Genomic DNA, 18,141 nt, shown 5'->3' on the forward strand with positions numbered 1-18,141 from the left:
TCTAGACCAAGGGGAATAAATCTCGTACAAGAGCCAGTTTAATTTTTTCCACACAATCCTTTTTTTTTTTCTCAGTTATGAAAACAGCCAGCCCTTTCACTGAATAGTACTTCCATGTGTGAACTATCCATATCCATCCTCCCCACCGTGTATGATATTGTAAAAGACTTCTGGACTGGTACAAGACAGGTCAAGTTTTCCACTCAGAAAACAATCTGTGTGTTCACAGCTAATGTGATGATCTCCTTGAGAAGTCAGCACATGGGAACTGTCATTTGAAGACCTGCATTTTGCCACCATCTGGCCAAACAACACTGAATAAGTCACTTGCAGTCTTTGTTCCTTGAACTTCTCATTTTTGAAGCTATTATCAGCCAATATTTGCACAAATGTTTTGTGCTTCTGTTGTACATTTAAAGTCAGTTTTGTCTTTACTATGCCTTAAAACCATTTTTGGCCTTGTTTTCTCCAAATTTACATATCTAACCCTCAATCTAGCCTGAACTGCATTCCTTGTTTTGTAATATGAACAGTGCAGGCATAGCACAAAAGAGAGGAGATTCCAAACAGTGAATCTGAATGCACTTTTAAACATATTTTTCCATTGCAGATATTTACAAATGAAACCCTGTGATGCAGCATTTAATTCCCACGAGCAGTGTTATTCTCATTATATCTTCTGTCCGTATACAAGCTTCTGCTGTGTTACTTGTATTGCCATTTTCGGCAGGGACTCAGAAGAGAGAAAGGATAGGAACTCAGACAGAATTACTAAACTGAAACACAAAGATAATGAACTCTAATGCAACAGGACAGCAAATTAAAAGACTGGGAAGTTGTTAGCCCATGCAAAAATAGGAAGAAAAAGAGCTTTATTCCATACTTTTGAAGCATTCTTCAAAGCTCAGAGAGCCTACTAAACGAAGCAGTCCAGTTAATCTGCCTAGAGCTCCTCAGTTTGGCTCTCTTTACAAAAGAAATCCAAGCAGACATTTTTAAGAGCAATTATTTTTTTATGAAAAGGAAATAACTAAGACCTAGAAAGGCACATTAGGGGCTAGAAGACACACCAATCAGGAAATGGTTTAAGATGCCCATTCAGCTCAATTTGTTTTAAAGTATTTCAAACCCCCTGAATACAGCAAATTCTACAAATAACCAAGTGGCTGGGAGACACAGTGCATACTGCCAAACAGATTTAAATGCAAAACCAAGACTCCTGTTTCCCAAAGCTGTGGAGGGTGATTATAAAATTGTCTAGTCTTAAGGCAAAATTAGTCTCTGTTTCTCGGTTTGTTTCTCTGTATTTCCCTACCAGAGCCCTAATGTTCCCCTTCTGTGCAAATACATCCACAAAAGAACAAACTTATATAGAAAATTGGTAGTTCCAAAAATGGCATGGATTTGGCAAAATTGTGCCCTGGTTCACAACATTATCAGACAGAAGTATTCAAGCATTATAAAACACTTCCTGTCTTTTGCCTTGGGATCAAAATTTAAAACACTTAAAAATTATGCATGTGAAAAAAGCTGGAAGATCACAATATTGGATCGATTGGCTGCACTTCAGTTTTATTGTTACAGAAGTTTATGGGTACTGTCACATGAAAGGGTACAAACCTATTATTATACTGACTTTTCAAGTAACTGGCATTCTGAAAATGTTCTGACACTTATCTGCAGTGGGGGAATTTTTTTTATTCTGGAAAAAAATAAGTTCTCTAAATCTCTTAGTCTGGATAGGAACTTAACAAGGAAAAGAAATGAAGGCAATGTTTCCAGATTTTTGTAGAAGAAAAAAAGCACTATCACTCAGGAAATCAGATACTTAGCTGTGTCTGCAGGTTATAGAAAGCTACGATATAATCTTTCCACAGAATGAGAGTCCTTTGCAAGGCTTGTAAGACAGAATAATACAGAATATTTCTAACAAGAGTATTGATTGCAAAAGCACATTTCCTTCCCTCTTACCCATATTTCTCATTTTAAAGGCCTACACAATAGTGGTGAAGTATATGAAGCTTAAAACCCAGTAAAAGCTGCATAAGGAATACCTGATATCTGATCAAAGGCAAACTATTTGAGAAATTTCATGGGCAACTGCAACTATTTGAAAGATAAACTAAAACCATATATTGAGAGATAACATGTGAAATTATGCCTTTTAACTAAAAAATAAAAGCATTAAAGCAAAATATAAATATAGTTCAATGGCAAATATCAGGTTTGTTTCTAAGACACAGGGAAACAATTCCAGAGATTCTCAGCAAAGAAGCACTGAGTGACACATGATAAAAGCAGTCAGCTTCCACATTTCAGCATAAGATGCACAACATAGTGCAAGGAACAGCAGGAATGTATTAATAAGCATGCAACTACAAGACAAACCTGTTGTGATGACTGAAGTTGTGCAGAAAAAGATTCTTTATTGGATTTCATAAAAATGTACAGAAGTTATTTTTCAGATCACATATTTTTGTTATTGGAAGCAAATTAATATCAAAGAAGAATCAGGAAATGCAATGATCTAGTGGAAAAAGGTATGAATTTTGCTTCTTTTATATGTCAGTACATGTTGCAAATTCACAGTGGCATTTTCTAGAATACTGTCCATCCTTCTGATTGTGAGACAAAAGTCTCTGAATGCAAAACCCAAAGTGGGTTCTCATTATCTGAAGAAAAAGGTGTGAAAGAAAAACACCTTAACTAGCTTAATGACATCCAAAATTATGATATGTGGAATATCTATAATACTAAAAACCTTGTGAAACACTCGTATTACATATAAGATTTCATAACCATTCAGACTAAGTGAAAGCTGACCATGACTGAATTCTCAATCATGTAACTGGAATATCAGTTTCACAATAAAATAAACTATTTGAGAAGTGTTATAGAATAAGAGCTCACAGTAAGTGAACACATATCTTTACACAGAGTAGCTGCAACCAAAGATAAGGGAATAAACTTTCCACCCCAACAAGTAGAACACACTTACCAGACAAGGGTGTGAAAACAGAACTACAGCAAGAAGGATAATTACATGTAGAAGAAAAGTGTTGACTTTAACCTTTGAAAGTAGTGGTGAAGTGATTCATTCCATGGCCATGATAGCTATTCTTCCAGAACAGTATGGTTGCAGTCATTCCTGAGGATCAGTCCAACAAAAAGCATCAAAGCTAAAGAAAACGAAAGCTAATAATGTTTACAGTTATGTCAGGATATTCAAAATACTACAGCCTATGTTCCTTCACTGACAAATTGTTTGTCTAATCACTAATAGCAAAAGTCATAGCACACACAGCAAAGAAATGCTATGATAGAAACCTAGATTAATTCATTGCTTGGGTTCAATATTTAAACCCCATGAACAAACGTACAGTGGAACACAGAATCACTTTGGCTACAAATTCGCCTGTCTCCTGGATAGATATTGAAGTGATTTTATTGGGTATTTGTTGCTATTTTTATTTGGCATTATGTTTAGGTTTCACTTGCAGTAAATGGCAAGCAGAATGAAGCCTCAATTTAAATGTTCAATTAGTTTTATTTAAGCATTAAAAGAATTTCCTGGAATATACTTTCATTTGAGCCAGATTTTATATTTACCATTATCTTTTCCTATTCTTCAAATAATGTTTCAAGAAAAATGTTTATAAAACCTCATTTTGTTCTGCTAACCCTGCAAACTAAATATGTTTGATTTATTTTTAAATTAAGTGAAAATTAGCCAGGTGTGATAGATAAGTTTTCTATACACAGGTCTAAATATTGACAAAAGGAGACGTGTCACTGGAAAAATCATCAGTCTAGCAATTATCACGTTAGCATGTTAAGTAGAAAAAGATGTGAAACTTCCAAATGTGTCAATACAGATTATTTCATTTCCACCAGCTATCAGCTATACTGTGAACATCAGTGCCTTAGTGTCTATTCAGCAACAAGTCAGTTTTTGCAAGCAAATATCTTAATGTGACATGAAGAATTGTCAAATCTCTGGCAAAATGATGCACATCCCCTTCAGAAATGGTCTGCCAAGAAAATATTAGACATTTCTAGAAGGACAAACAGTACAGGGATAGAGCCAGAGGCCAGGAACTGGAAAAACCAGTCAGCAAGACCTGTCTTTCTCACAGACATGGCAATGATTTTCAGGCCCAAATGTGACTGGACAGGGAACAGAGGAGAAGGAGATGGGCACCAACCTTTTCTACTGCTGCTGTCCATCAAAAAATATTTCAAGAAATTAAATTAAGGGACATTGATTAATGAGCAGCAGACAAAGCAAAGAAGATAGAATAACGATCCTTGTAGCTAAAGAGAGTGCGTGTAAAACACATCTTTTTCTTTACAATGTAAATAACTAATTTCAAAAGCTCTGAATAAACTAGTGCCTAAAGCAATGTTTAACTCTTTCTCTTGTCAATAATGGCACTGATAATTTCATAGCAGCTTATGAGAGTCACAGCTCACAGAATTCATTATTTTGGAGGGAGGACTTAGAGACTCAACCCAGTGAGAAATAACAGCATGAGAAAAGGACACTTGAGTAACATTTTCTTGCAAGGATCCTGCAATGTTGCAAGATGTTTTATCTTGAAAAAAAATCCTCTCTCAATGATTTTTGAGTGGTCTTGGAGAGGTCCCAGCTGACTGCAAGCTGGCAAATGTTACCCCAATTTTCAAGGAGGGCAAGAAGGAGGAGGCCAGAAACTACAAGTCTCACTTCAGTGCCAAGTAAAGTTACGGAAAAATTATTCTGTCACCATTGGAAAACACATGAAAGACAAAACAGACACCAGTCACAGCCAGTATGGCTTCATGAGAAGAAGGTCCTGTTCATCAAACCCGATTTCCTTTTAGGACAAGGTAACCCACCTTGTTGATCAGGGGAAGCCAGTTGAAGTAATCCATTTGGATTTTAGTCAAGCTTTCAATACTGTCTCTCACCAGATCCTTCTGGACAAAACATCCAGCACACAGCTGAATAAACACATCATGGGATGGGTGAACAACTGGCTCACAGGTCAGGCACAAAGGGTGACAGTGGCATTTGAAGGGGACATCAGACTGGAGACCTGTCACTAAAGGGGTTCCATAGGGCTCCATCCTCATCCCTGTGCTCTTCAACATCTTCATAAGTGACTTGGATGCCGGACTGGAAGGGATACAGAGCAAGCTTGACACTATACAAAACTGGGAGGGGCTGTTGACTCCCTCGAAGGCAGGGAGGCCCTGCAGAGAGACCTGGACAAGGGCAAGAGAGCCGGGCAATCACCAAGCATGCAAAGTTCAACAAGGGAAAGTGCTGGATTCTCCACCCAGGACAGGGTAATCCTGGATGTACAAACAGAATGGGGAGTGAGAGGCTGGAGAGCAGGGCCGTGGAAAGGGACCTGGGGGTCCTGGTTGACAGAAAGTTGAATTTGAGCCAGCAGTGCCCTGGCAGCCAAGGGGTCCACCCTGTCCTGGGGACATCAGCCACAGCATCACAGCCAGGCAAGGGAGGGGATTGTCCTGCTCTGCTCTGAGCTGGGGCAGCCTCACCTCGAGTGCTGGGGGCAGGTTTGGGTGCCACAATAAAAAAAAAAAGACATTAAGCTGTTAGAGAGTGTCCAAAGGAGGGCAGTGAAGATGGTGAAGGCCCTGGAGGGGAAGCAGTGTGAGGAGCAGCTCAGCTCACTTGGTCCATTCAGCCTGGAGAAAAAGACACTGAGTGGAGACCTCACTGCAGTTACAGCTTCCTCATGAGAGGAAGAGGAGGGGCAGGCACTGATCTCTGGTCTGGGGTGACAGTGACAGGACATGAGGGAATGGCCTGAAGCTCTGTCGGGGAGGTTTAGGTTGGATATTAGAAAAACATTCTTACTCCAGAGGGTGATTGGGCACTGGAAGAGGCTGCCCAGGGAAGTGATCACAGCATCAGCCTGGCAGAGTTCACTAAGTGTTTGAACAGTGCTCTCAGGTACATGGTGTGACTCTTGAAGCTGTCCTGTGCAGGGATAAGAGCTGGATTTGATGATCCTTGTGGGACCCTTCCAACTCTGCATATTCCATGATCTCATACAATCTAAGAATCTTTAATACAATTTTTAAAAATTACTTTTAGAAAGTCAGTGTTACATTGATGTGGGCTAAAAACATCAGATATTCTTGGTAATGATTAATCCAACAAGTATTAACATAAGGTAAGCAGACTGGGCAGTGCTTCAAACACAGTCTGGGGACATCTATAGAGAGAACACCACCAACTCCAGTGACATTGGGCCAGACCATTACTGAATGACTCCAAGCCACAAGTTAAGTTTGCATGGGTAATTTTGCAAAGAGCTATAGTTCACCAGTATTATTTTCTGGCTGAATTATGTCCCACCTTTGCAAACTCTCAAGGAAACCTAGAATGCATGTGGGCAATACAGAATTTGTCATGTAGATTAATCACAGAAATCCAGTTACTGAAGTGCTGATCTTGCTTGTAATAGCATTCATTGTACCAAGGTCTAATAGACGTTTCTGGGTGAAGAACAACAGTATCTTTAATTTTATTTGTACTTCTTTTTCCTTAGAAGCACCCTTATTCGATATTTTAAGCCTTTTTTGCACTTGAAGTCCATTATGCAGGCTGCTGGTGTGATAGTCCAAGCATTATTCAAAGTTTAAAATTATTTTTCCAAGGAAATAAATCTGCATTTGCTAAGTTTTAATAAGTTTAATAACATTTTATGGAGATCTACTACCTTCCCATCTATTTCCTTCAAAAATTGACTAATTTTTGACTTCTAAGCAAGATTTCTCAAATACATAAAACAGTGACAGATTATTTTCACACAAATATCATATTTTTATGTAAAATGCCTCAATGAACAAATAAGTTTTTCCTAATTTTAATTGCAGTTTGTATGGTATTAAATTTAAGATATTGCAATCATCCCATTCTTCTCTTTTCCAATGTCCTCGGGACTCCACGATTTGAAATCTCCTTTAGTATTGATTTCAAGATAAAATTTCAGTAACCAACAAGAAAGATATTTTAGTATTTCCTTTTTATCTTTTTTACTCTCCCTTGATGCTCAGCATCAAGCAAGATTTGGCCCCAAGTTGTGCAGATTTTAGGCAATAGCTTCCCCATGCTTAAATTTTAAAAGTAGTTGCCATAGCAACTGCCAGACACAGCATATGGTGTGTCTGTTACCTCCAAGATAACAGAGCAAGTTCTAAAGAATTTTCTTTACAATATGTTATGAACCTTTGTACTTTTTACAATTTTTCAGAGTGCAGTATAAGGTACTGTTGTTCCCTGACATTCTCTTCAAGTTGAATGCTCATTTTGTAATTCTCTCTTTCATATTAGGGACATATTTCCCTCTCTAACTTGTATTTTTATTCACCCAATATTCAGCAAAACAGGAGAGAATAAGGTGGGGAAAAGGAGACATTTTTAAAGTTTTATCTAAAGACTCAACTTAGTTTTGCTACAATGTTCCCCTTCCTTCACAGTGACAATCCAAAAGAAAAAATTACAGAAAAAGACAGAAATCTTGTTTAAAATTCTCTATGATATAGGTGCTAGGCGTGCAGACATTTTGTAGAACTCTATACAGTCTTCAACCTTTTGACTCCCATATCTGTCCAGCTTCTCATCTCAAATGAAGAATTAGTATCTGTGCAAAGTGGCTTCAAACAGGAGGAAGTCAGAAACATACCTGTCACCTCTTGTTTGGTAGGTAGTACATATCCCTTGTATAGCAAAGACTTATGTCCAGACCCATTTCCAAAATGGTTTTTCCCTTCCATGTGTAGCTCCTAAAAAGGAAAACCACTAGAACAGCTTGTGGGTGGAACGACACTACCTACCTTCCTCCACACACCGAGAAGATGCCTCTGTCCAGCAGAGCTCACAGTTCAGCCTTTCAATGCTGGGCTTGCTTTGCAGTCACATGCAGATTTGAGGAATAAGGGTAATAGGCCTTTATTCCTCCTTCTGCACCTCTGTGGTTGTATAGGCTGAGACAGGATTAAAAGAATAGTTACTAGGATACATAATAATGTTCTGCTCTATAATTTTCTGTCCCCCGAGTCCTTCATTCTGACAACTTTCTGCAATTCAGGCACCTTCTGCAAAAATCTTCTAAAAAATTAAAAAATAAAACTGCACCAAAACAGGATGTAAGAGTGCACATTTAATTCTCCCCCTGAGGAGAAGCTAAGAAGGGGAATGAACTATTCATTATACACTTAGCTTAATGCACAACTACAAGAAGGTGACACTACTTTGATGAAGACACAAGATAGTGTAAGAACAGAGTAAAATATTTCAAAGAGAACTTTGCATGCTTGTCCTCATATTTTTTCCCTTTACTTACTCTTCTTTTACCATGGTCACTTCTCAAGGAAGGGGCAGTCATTCAGTAATTAGAACTGCATGTTGTTACCTTCAAGAAATACTTGGTCAAATGTCTTGCAAAGAAATACTTGTATTTATTTAACAATGTGTGTTGCTCATTCCAGCAATTATTAGTGTAGATATATTTTTTTAATCCTCTTTTGCTGCCTGGTCAAGGGGAGAAAGAGACTAAAGAGCATAGCAGCAAATACTATTTCAGGACATTAGCTTTCAGTGTAGCTTTCAGCAAAGGCTGAATGGTTTTACTGTGGAAAAAAAAAAGAAGACTTTTTTGCTGCTAAAAAGAGACTAGTGGCAGCATTTTTTTCCTAGTAATAGCAGTTGAAATTAACTAATAACCATAGTTACAGGAAAAGCAATGGTAGGAACTTGAGGTTTTAGCTGCTAAATGGCATGGCATGGTAACAGAAAAGAAAGGTCGTATATGTTTCACCTTATCTTGGTCATGCATTATCAATTTATAAGTCCAGAGTATTTAGGATAAGAAAATTACTCCTGGTGTCCTAAAGGACGATGAGAAAATATGATAAATATGTTTAATTAATTTTAATATTGTATTTATTATATATAATGTAAAAATCATGATTATATAAGAATTCTATAATGTAGGAAGACATAGTTGCACCCATCATATCCCACTTATATTTTTGCTGTAGGCAATATCAGAGTACATAAGTAGAACACCGGTTAAAGTCACTTCAATACCCATGAATGCCATGTTTCTCCTGAATTTCAGTTTCATAGGTTCTTATGGCTTACTTCTGCTTGCCAGCTCATGGATGGCATTATTTGTTGCATTGGACATACCCTTGATATTAAGGTCTCCACAAGTTCCTGAGGGAACAGTTAATGTCTCATTCACTTCCTTATGAAACCACTTCCTTCCACTTAATGCTGAATTTTTCTAGTTCTGCTCTTAGCAACCAACCATCTCCACAGGCACTGGTGGTGTATACCAGCCAGCCACCAGTGCTGGTGCTATTCTATTAGAATATATGAAGAATAAGCAAAGGGGAAATCTTAATGATCTTCTTGCTGTCTTCAACTGCTTACTAGGAGGGTCTGGAAGAACAAAGCCAAATTCCTTCTATGGGCACAATTACAGAGCTGGTGAGTATGAATTGCAACATGGGAAATTTCATCATAGTCAAACAGTGGAACAGGTTTTGTTGGCATTGCCACCACTCAAAACTCAATCACTGAGTAACCTTGTTAAGTTGATCCTGCTTTGAGTGGAGCCAGATGACCTCCAAAATTCTCTTCCAACCTAAATTATGAGGTGATTCTGTGATTCTATTCAGTTCAGGAAAGCTCAGCAGGCAGCGTTTACCACTGCTGCTCTAATTGAAAATCTGAGTGTGCCTGACAATTATAAGTGAAAGGGTGTGATTTATCCAAAGTAGTTTGTGCCACAGAGGGAGAGATTGGTGTTTTTCACTTTTGGATGACTTCTTTCTTTATTACCATAGAGTATGTTGAATTTAGTAAAGTTATTCCCAGTGAAAACACAAATAGCAGAAAATCAACTCCTAAACACTAATGCACTAAAAATTAAATATCTCATAAGTTTCCTTTCAGCATGGCTTATTCTACTTCAGGAAACATAGAACCCAAAAAGAGATATGCAAAGCCCCTCTGTAATTAAGTGTAAGTGAAGTATATCGCTACAGTGTATTAGTGACTTCATAGAAACATATTTTCCTCCTGCATGGTTACAAACAGGCACACCATAACCTCATTTTTAGCTTTTTTTCCCAATATAAATTCATTTTTCTCTTTGCAAAATGTCACTTTCTTTCCAGCAGGTTAATCCCAGGAGGTCTGGTAACTACAATTACTCTATTTAAATATTCCACAGATCTGTCAAGACTCAAAAGAATTCTGTAGTGTCAGTTTAAATATAAATATATATAATTCTAGTTAATAATCATCACTTCAAGTCTGTTATGAAAACTGTATTACTCATTCGGAATGTGTGTGATGTTGTGTATGCATGCAGCATTTGTTGCAGAATTTTCATTGATTTCATTGTTAAAAAACCAACCATACTAATGGCAACACATCAGTGACCTCATGCAGAAAACAACATTGCTTTTAACAAGGTTAACTGGTCTGGTTTTTTCTAATTACTTAAGGAAAAAGCACCAGATATTTTCTAGCTTTTTCATATAGAGTATATACTATTGTAAAGACAAATACCACCAAAACACATTTGGTGCTTTAATTTCTATAACATTTCCATATGAAGAAAATACTTTCATTTACCAGTTACTAGAACTATTTTTTTTCTTGATGGGGGGTAGAGAGATTTGGAGAAGTTGACAATTTTCTGCTGCCTTATAAATAGCCTGAAACACTACATAGTTAAAAGACAACCTCCTAAATAGCTTCAAAACAAAAACTGTTATGTTGATCAAAAATAGAAAGCAGTATCTTTTCTTTAAGTCTAATGTGTTCATTGGATCTTTACTTATTCTGCTAGAATAGTCCTTGCAATACAGGTAGAAATGTAGCTCTTTTTACAACTAAAGTTTCAGTGTAGCAGAATGAACATGCCTTTATGCCCAGCAAACTAATACCAATAAATAGCATTTTGAAGCTTTTAATCACCATGACAACCTACCTCACATTCTTCAATAAAATGCCATAAACACACTGATTTATGCACACCTACCATGTGTTTATAAATATCACCAGTGTTGTGCATCTTAAAAACATATAATGCCATTGATGTCTTTCTCTTGGAAAACTCATCAATCAGCACTCCAGCTAAAACTTCATTTGTGTCCTTCTATTTATATTAAGTGTTGAATAAACAGTTTAGTTAAATAAAAAGACAGAGATACATACAAAATATGTCTCAAACATATAAGGACATTCCTCGAGTTTGACAATCACTGGGAAAAATACCTAATATATAAAAAAAGTGGAGGAATTATACCCTTCAAGTATCTACAAAATAGAATCAGAATTCCAAGGCAGAACTCCTCAAAGTACTCTTTCCGTCTCAGAAAGGAAATAGTTCACTTAAATATTATAAGCAGAGTATTCACAAAACTGTGTGAGTAAGGATCTAATTATTGATATGAGTCACATTCTGATGTAAATGCTGCTTATGCTAATGCTGGAAAAATCACGACAAATGTTAAAAAAAACTGCCCCAAGACCAAAATTCAATTCAAGCCACTCTGGGAAATGGGACGTTACAGATATCTACCTACATAAAGCAAAGAGATACTCACTGCTGTTTACCCAGCACTCACAAAATTCACCAATTACAGTCCATTATCTTTCATGTTTCTAGGACTGATGCCCTGGACCAGCCACGCCACCACAGCTGTAGCATACCTGCGGGGGGAACTCAGTATAACCAAAGAAACCAAAGAACAATGCATGCTCAGGCCTGTCACACTTGTCTGTGCATGGCCTGAATGGCTCCCCATATAGCTGCCACCATACCTGCCACAGCCTCTGCCCCAGCCCTCTGCAGCCTCTGCTTACCACAGGACCTTTTATCCCATTTCTATGGTCAGTCACAGCAGATGACATGAAGCACCTCTGAATCTCCATGCCAGTCTGGAAGCACAGCTGATAAACTTAGTTGAAACATCTCTGAAATATCACCAAGTATTTTTTGGAAATAGACACGAACAAAAATTCTTAGCATTCTCCTCTTCTCTGATCGTTTCTACCATCCCTGCACTGAACTCTACTACAGAACAATACCATACATTTCTATAGGAACAAAGGCCACTTCAGCATACCTGCATTTGCATGGTATTTCACAGAACCGAAGGGCTTAGGATGGACTCAGGGCACGTTGAAGACCAACAGCATACATGTGAATGGCTTGGTCCCTAGAAGAGTCTCAGAAAGCATCATGGATGCAGACTGGTTGATTCCCATATTCCGCTAAAAGACACAAAACAGAACTGTGCTTCAGAAAATGTGAGGGAGCAGGGCAGTAGAGGCTCTTTGCAGTCTTGGTGTAATGCATGCTGCACTATCTGGCTACTCTGCAGACATCCTCCAGCAGTAACCTGTGATATGTTAACTCCACCCTATTTGCTTAAGATTAGCTGTGAGCCCTGTAATAACAGTGTCAGTTTTAATGCACAAAATTCTGCTTTTGCTCTGCATGTCCATCCAAAAATAAAAGCTTCCTGCAACCAGTGTATCAACACTTATATCAATAATATCAATATCAATATTGTATCAATACTAACAACTCTGTCTGTCCCAAAAACCTCCAGTTTTCCACCCCTCTTCCTATGACTCTATCATAGTGAAGACACATTGTGCATTCGAAGATGGCATTGCATTATACTATAAAATAAAGGTAACTTTCTTAAGTTTCATGGATAAATGCCAAGTTACGTTTATTTTCAGATTTCAGTACATGAAATCTTCAGTCCATTTCACTGCAAGCCAACAAAATGAGTCTATCAAGATGTATTCCTCAAAATTTGTTGCTCTGCTCTGTAACTTCTTTATATAATACTTTCCCTGCTGGAGAAACTGCAAAAAAAGACAGAAACTCATCTGCCTTTTAATTAGCCATTTATGTTCAGTCTAAACCTGGCAAAGAGACAGAATATTTGAAAAGCCAAAATGTAATATTTTCCCTAAAGAAGACATACAATATTTTCTAAAACAAACTATATACTAAAACAGTTCCAGGGTGACAGGGTTATATATAAGAGTTTACAAGACAAAATGAAGAATTGCTACAAAAAGATACATGAAATTCTTCCTCTTCTAGCCTTTGCTCAGTTATGGCCACTTGCATCACTTCAAAGTTTTCACTATCCTCCCCCCATTAAAATGAGAATGTAAGTTACCAAAAGGCAATGCATAATATATATAATCACCTTTCATGTATGTTGAATGCCATATGCAGTGTCAAAATACTAATGCTGAGTTGTACTGTCTGCTTAGATTGAACATCTAAATTTCATATGTAGGCTTTATTCTGTAAACCAGTGCTGATGGTGCCAAAAGGGGTCAACTACATTATTCGGGTACTCATTACTCAAACACAGTGAAAGGTAAGAGTTATCTTTTACCTGTATACAGCCCAGGGTTGGAGAGCTAGAGCATGAATCTTTGTAGAACATAAAGCCATAGAGATTAACCTTCTTGTTTTCTCACCACTTCTTTAAGGCATTGTTAAAATAAAATTAAAAAGACTGAGCTGGACTTCTCACGAATATAGCCGAGAGTAGATTGAGAAAGTCTCAAGTTCAAAGCCACTAACTCTTATTAATCATAGTCATTTTTTACTTTACAGCAACCACATTGGTAACAACTTCATTTTAGATAAAAAAAATTCACTGCTCCCTGTGTGTCTGAAGGAAATTTAACATAGGGACCACAGGTTTTATATGGATTCAGTAGAACTTTTGAGCTGTCAAGACTCAATCCAGGCTGTTAGAAGATTTAGCCAGGCAACTCATAGAAAAAATAAGCACCTTCTTCCTACTGAATGAGTTTAAGATTTAAACCAATACTGCACTTTTAAAAACATGTTTTATCTTTTCATTTTATAACTCCTGCATCACACAGTTGATTTTCAAGCCCAAAATACCACATCTAGAATCCTAACGACATTTAGAAGGCCTAAAATTAAATAAACAAAATATTCTTCACCATCTCTCAGTGTCTTGTCCCTGTAAAAACTACATACTGAACTTCTAACAGAAATGTATCTTTTCTTCTGTTTAGTTTATTAGCTACGGGGAAGAAGTTTTTGGTATCTTTTTATGTCTTGTAGTGCTAGTCTCTAAACTATATGCAAGTACTTTCAATGAAAAGAGAAAAAACTATAGTGGGAATAGCTTTATTGTCATATTTTTACTAGTGGGTGTGAGAAGTGATTTAACTTACAGGTACTGATTATTTAATTGAATTGATATAGAGCATAGAGCCTACCATGACTAGTGAATCATTCAGACTGACAAGAGGAGGTGTAAAAAGTCTTATTGCTTCTATTCTGCCACATCCTTCCTGCTTTACAAAAGAAAAAGCTTTATTCACAAGTGGGGGTTAGTAAGCCATTAAAGTTCCTGATAACAGCTATGAATGCGTAAAACAAACACGTCAAATCCGTACAATTCTGTAATTGATTGGATAATGATTATTCCAAGAGATGACTACATCATCAGATGCACAATATAGCTGACTCTGGGCCTACATATGGTTTAAAAATAATCTTTGTAAACTTTACAAAATTTAGTTTATATGGTGTGTTCTATTCAATTTGTTAGTGTGCAACCTTTATTCAACACAGTTTTATAAACCCATTTACTTGTTTAGATGTGAAAAGATACCACAAACTATTAAAAGGCTTTGCTACAACGTATGGAAGAAATTGTACGTTGTATTTTTAATTCCATAGCCTTGCAGCAGTATTGACCAAAGCAATACATGAATTTAGTCTGAAAAATAATTGTGTTTCCAGCAATACTTAACCAAAAATTACTCTGAGCCAGTAGTGCCCTGGCAGCCAGGAGGGCCACCCTGTCCTGGGGGACATCAGGGACAGCATCAGAGCCAGGCAAGGGAGGGGATTGTCCTGCTCTGCTCTGAGCTGGGACAGCCTCACCTCCAGTGCTGGGAGCAGGTTTGGGTGCTGCAAAATAAGAAGGATGCAAAGCCACCAGAGAGTGTCCAAAGGAGGGCAGTGAAGATGGTGAAGGCCCTGGAGGGGAAGCAGTGTGAGGAGCAGCTCAGCTCACTTGGTCCATTCAGCCTGGAGAAAAAGACACTGAGTGGAGACCTCACTGCAGTTACAGCTTCCTCATGAGAGGAAGAGGAGGGGCAGGCACTGATCTCTGGTCTGGGATGACAGTGACAGGACATGAGGGAATGGCCTGAAGTTGTCAGGGGAGGGTTAGGCTGGATATTAGGGAAAAGTTCCTCCCCCGGAAGGAGGCTGGACACTGGAAGAGGCTCCCCAGGGCAGTGGTCACAGCACCAGCCTGGCAGAGCTCAAGAAGAATTTGAAAAGTGCTCTCAGGCACAGGGTCTTGGGGTGACCTGTGCAGGGATAAGAGCTGGACTCGATGATCCTTGCAGGGCCATTTCCACTCAGGATATTCTATGATTCTATGAAAAATAATCAGCAGAATTTAGAGAAATTCTCAGTCCTGTTTTCAGCAACATGAATAGAAAAAGCTACCTATAGATAGGTTTGAATATGGCTATCTATGTCAGATTCTAGAAATATAACAAAGCACATGATTTTAAAAATCATACTTTTCTCATTGTTTCTCCTATAGTATTTAGATAACATATAAATTTCTGTTTGTGGGGGGTTTTCGCTATGTATTATACATATCCACAATTTTATCTTCTCTTTTTGGTATCATTAATTTTTCCTTTATTTGTATAAATTAATATTCTTGGAAGCTGGGTAAAAGTAATACACTGAAGGCATTAACTAATTTGCCTAGTAACAGAAATATTAACTGTAATGTGAAACTTGTATTTGTATTGCTTTTTTCTTTGGTATTATCTGAAGAAAAAAAATAAGAGCTGTATAAGATAGGATTTAGTGCTGGTAAAAGGATTCTGAACTAGTGATCATATTCACTAGGAGGTGAAAGACTTCCTATTAAGTACCGTCGTGTATTTGTTTTGCAAGAAATTAAGTTGTTTCTTCAACAGATTACTAAAAAGCTGCCTATTACTAGTAGTCCAATATTGAAAGGAAATCTTATGTCCTATTTTCATTTTGTACAAAAAACAACTGCAATGAGTCTGGCTGCAGGATAAAATCATCAGAAAATGAAGTTGAGAATGGTTGTGTATTCTGCACAATTTCACAGATAACACGTAAGTACTGTCCCATTGGAAGAAAGCTGGAACATCTGGACAACTCCTTAGTGAAACAAGTTTCATTTTGCAGAATAAAAGTAAATGACATTTTTGACTGGCTAGCTATCTTCAGATAAGAAGGCTAGACTGTACTAAGTAATGCAACATGAGAAAAATACTGCAATAATCTTGGTCTAAGGTGAAGTTTGCAGGTCCAAAAAGAATAATCTTTGTGCTTTTAAATTTAGCACAGCTTACTCTTAACAACTGGCATTTCATGATTGTTGATGACATCCAAGCTGCTTTTCAGAACAATGCACAACAGTCTTTTTAGTTAAACATGAACTAAAAATTATATCTGGCAATTCACCCTACTTATCAATTTCTAATTAATAAAAAGGATGAAACCACTAGAATTGATCTTATCTTGTGAAATGACAGGATTGAGAAGAATCATAATAACAACTTAGACACAATAGGGAAAGTGAGCACTGATACAGGATGTTTTAAGTCTGATAAAGAATTCTATTAAGATATTGTTATTCAGCATCAAATTGTAAAAAATCTTTTTACATGAAGTGAAAAATCATAGAATTGTAAAGTTCAAAGAACAGATAATGCAATTATAACAGGATACAGGTGAGCTACTTAAATTATCATATTCCACTTAACTCAGTGATCATAATAATTTTGCAACTCTATTAAATTGAGCTGTGAAGAATAATTTAGAAAATCATTGACTCCATCTAGTGGTAATTTTCTGTAATTTTTTACTTGCAACTGCTTCAGTAGAGAAATCAATTCCAAACTTTCATTTTAATTTGTTACAAGTCAAGAAACAACAACAGAAAACAACAATCTAGAAAATCAGCCCACATCTCTTGCAAGAACAGTGCTCAAAATATTCTGCAAAGAAAGTCACATTATTTTTCATACACTATAGTTTAGGAAGCTGAGATGGAGGGAAATGAGACAATTTAGGCCAGTGGCAGAATATGGACAAGAGCCTCAGCTTCCCCAGCCACAAGGTTGTCCCTCAGAGAACCAGGATGACTGAGGCAATTTTTTAGTAGACTACTGGTGGCTGGCACTCTGAATAAAATGAGATTGAACTAAATGAAATGGTATTTTTCCTTTTCATAACTTAGAGGAGGGAGGCATATCACTGCAGCCACCATCTTAGCCATTAAAAATAGCCATGTTGCAGGCTGCTGAGACAATACAAAAAAATCAGAGCTCAGAACATGCTCTGCTTACTCAGCCCCCACAATGTACAATTTAATCAAAGTAGCAGCATGGCATAAAGAAGTTTACACTGCAACTCCCTGATGATCTACATTAAAATAAAACAAAATTTAAAAAACATAAAATACATAAAATAAATTTTTAAAAAACCACACACACACAAAACCCAAAACAACCAACCAAACAAACAAAACTATGCAACAGGTCAAATCTCCAGGGCAATAACTGCAATTTTTCAAAAACACTTTTCAAGCTGTAATTTTTCAAGAATTTTTTAAAAGCATTTAACCCAAATGAGGTAATTTTGGATAATCTTGTTTATATAACTAATAAAACGTAAGTCTGATAGAAAAGTCTGAGATGTGGAAAGCCACATGTTTATTCAGGGTCATTGAAGTAAAAATTAAGTCCACAGTGATCAGAATCTAAGGAACTATAGAGAAAAGTGATTTTAACACTGTGAAGTTTTGGGGCTTTGGGGGAATGTGAATATCAAAAACGCCAATTTTTATTCCTGTTTTTACAACAGTACTTGTAAATTCAAGCAGTACAGTGGACCTCAGAAAGGAGACACATTATTCATCTCCAGAGTTTCCATGACAGGGCAACAAAAATGTCACTGTTCTAGTTTATGTAAAGTCAAATACATAACACACTTTCCAATTAATAATTTG

The 18,141-nt window shown here is 37.1% G+C and overlaps 1 long non-coding RNA gene across 2 annotated transcripts in view; it reads right to left on the reverse strand.

Annotated features, from left to right (window-relative positions):
• The window catches only part of LOC148223356 (uncharacterized), a 41,306-nt gene extending 33,242 nt beyond the window's left edge, over nucleotides 1–8,064 (reverse strand). The window contains exons 1-2 of one of the 2 annotated variants that reach the window (XR_015804592.1): nucleotides 7,855–8,064; nucleotides 2,999–3,148 (exon numbers count right to left, since the gene is read on the reverse strand). This is a non-coding gene — a long non-coding RNA (uncharacterized LOC148223356). The remainder of the gene's footprint in view (nucleotides 1–2,998; nucleotides 3,149–7,854) is intronic. The other variant, XR_015804593.1, reaches the window with a different exon arrangement.
• Nucleotides 8,065–18,141: the final 10,077 nt, after the last annotated feature.

This window comes from Sturnus vulgaris, chromosome 6 (assembly GCF_052056855.1).
Source record: "Sturnus vulgaris isolate bStuVul1 chromosome 6, bStuVul1.hap1, whole genome shotgun sequence".
Classification (NCBI taxonomy): domain Eukaryota; kingdom Metazoa; phylum Chordata; class Aves; order Passeriformes; family Sturnidae; genus Sturnus; species Sturnus vulgaris.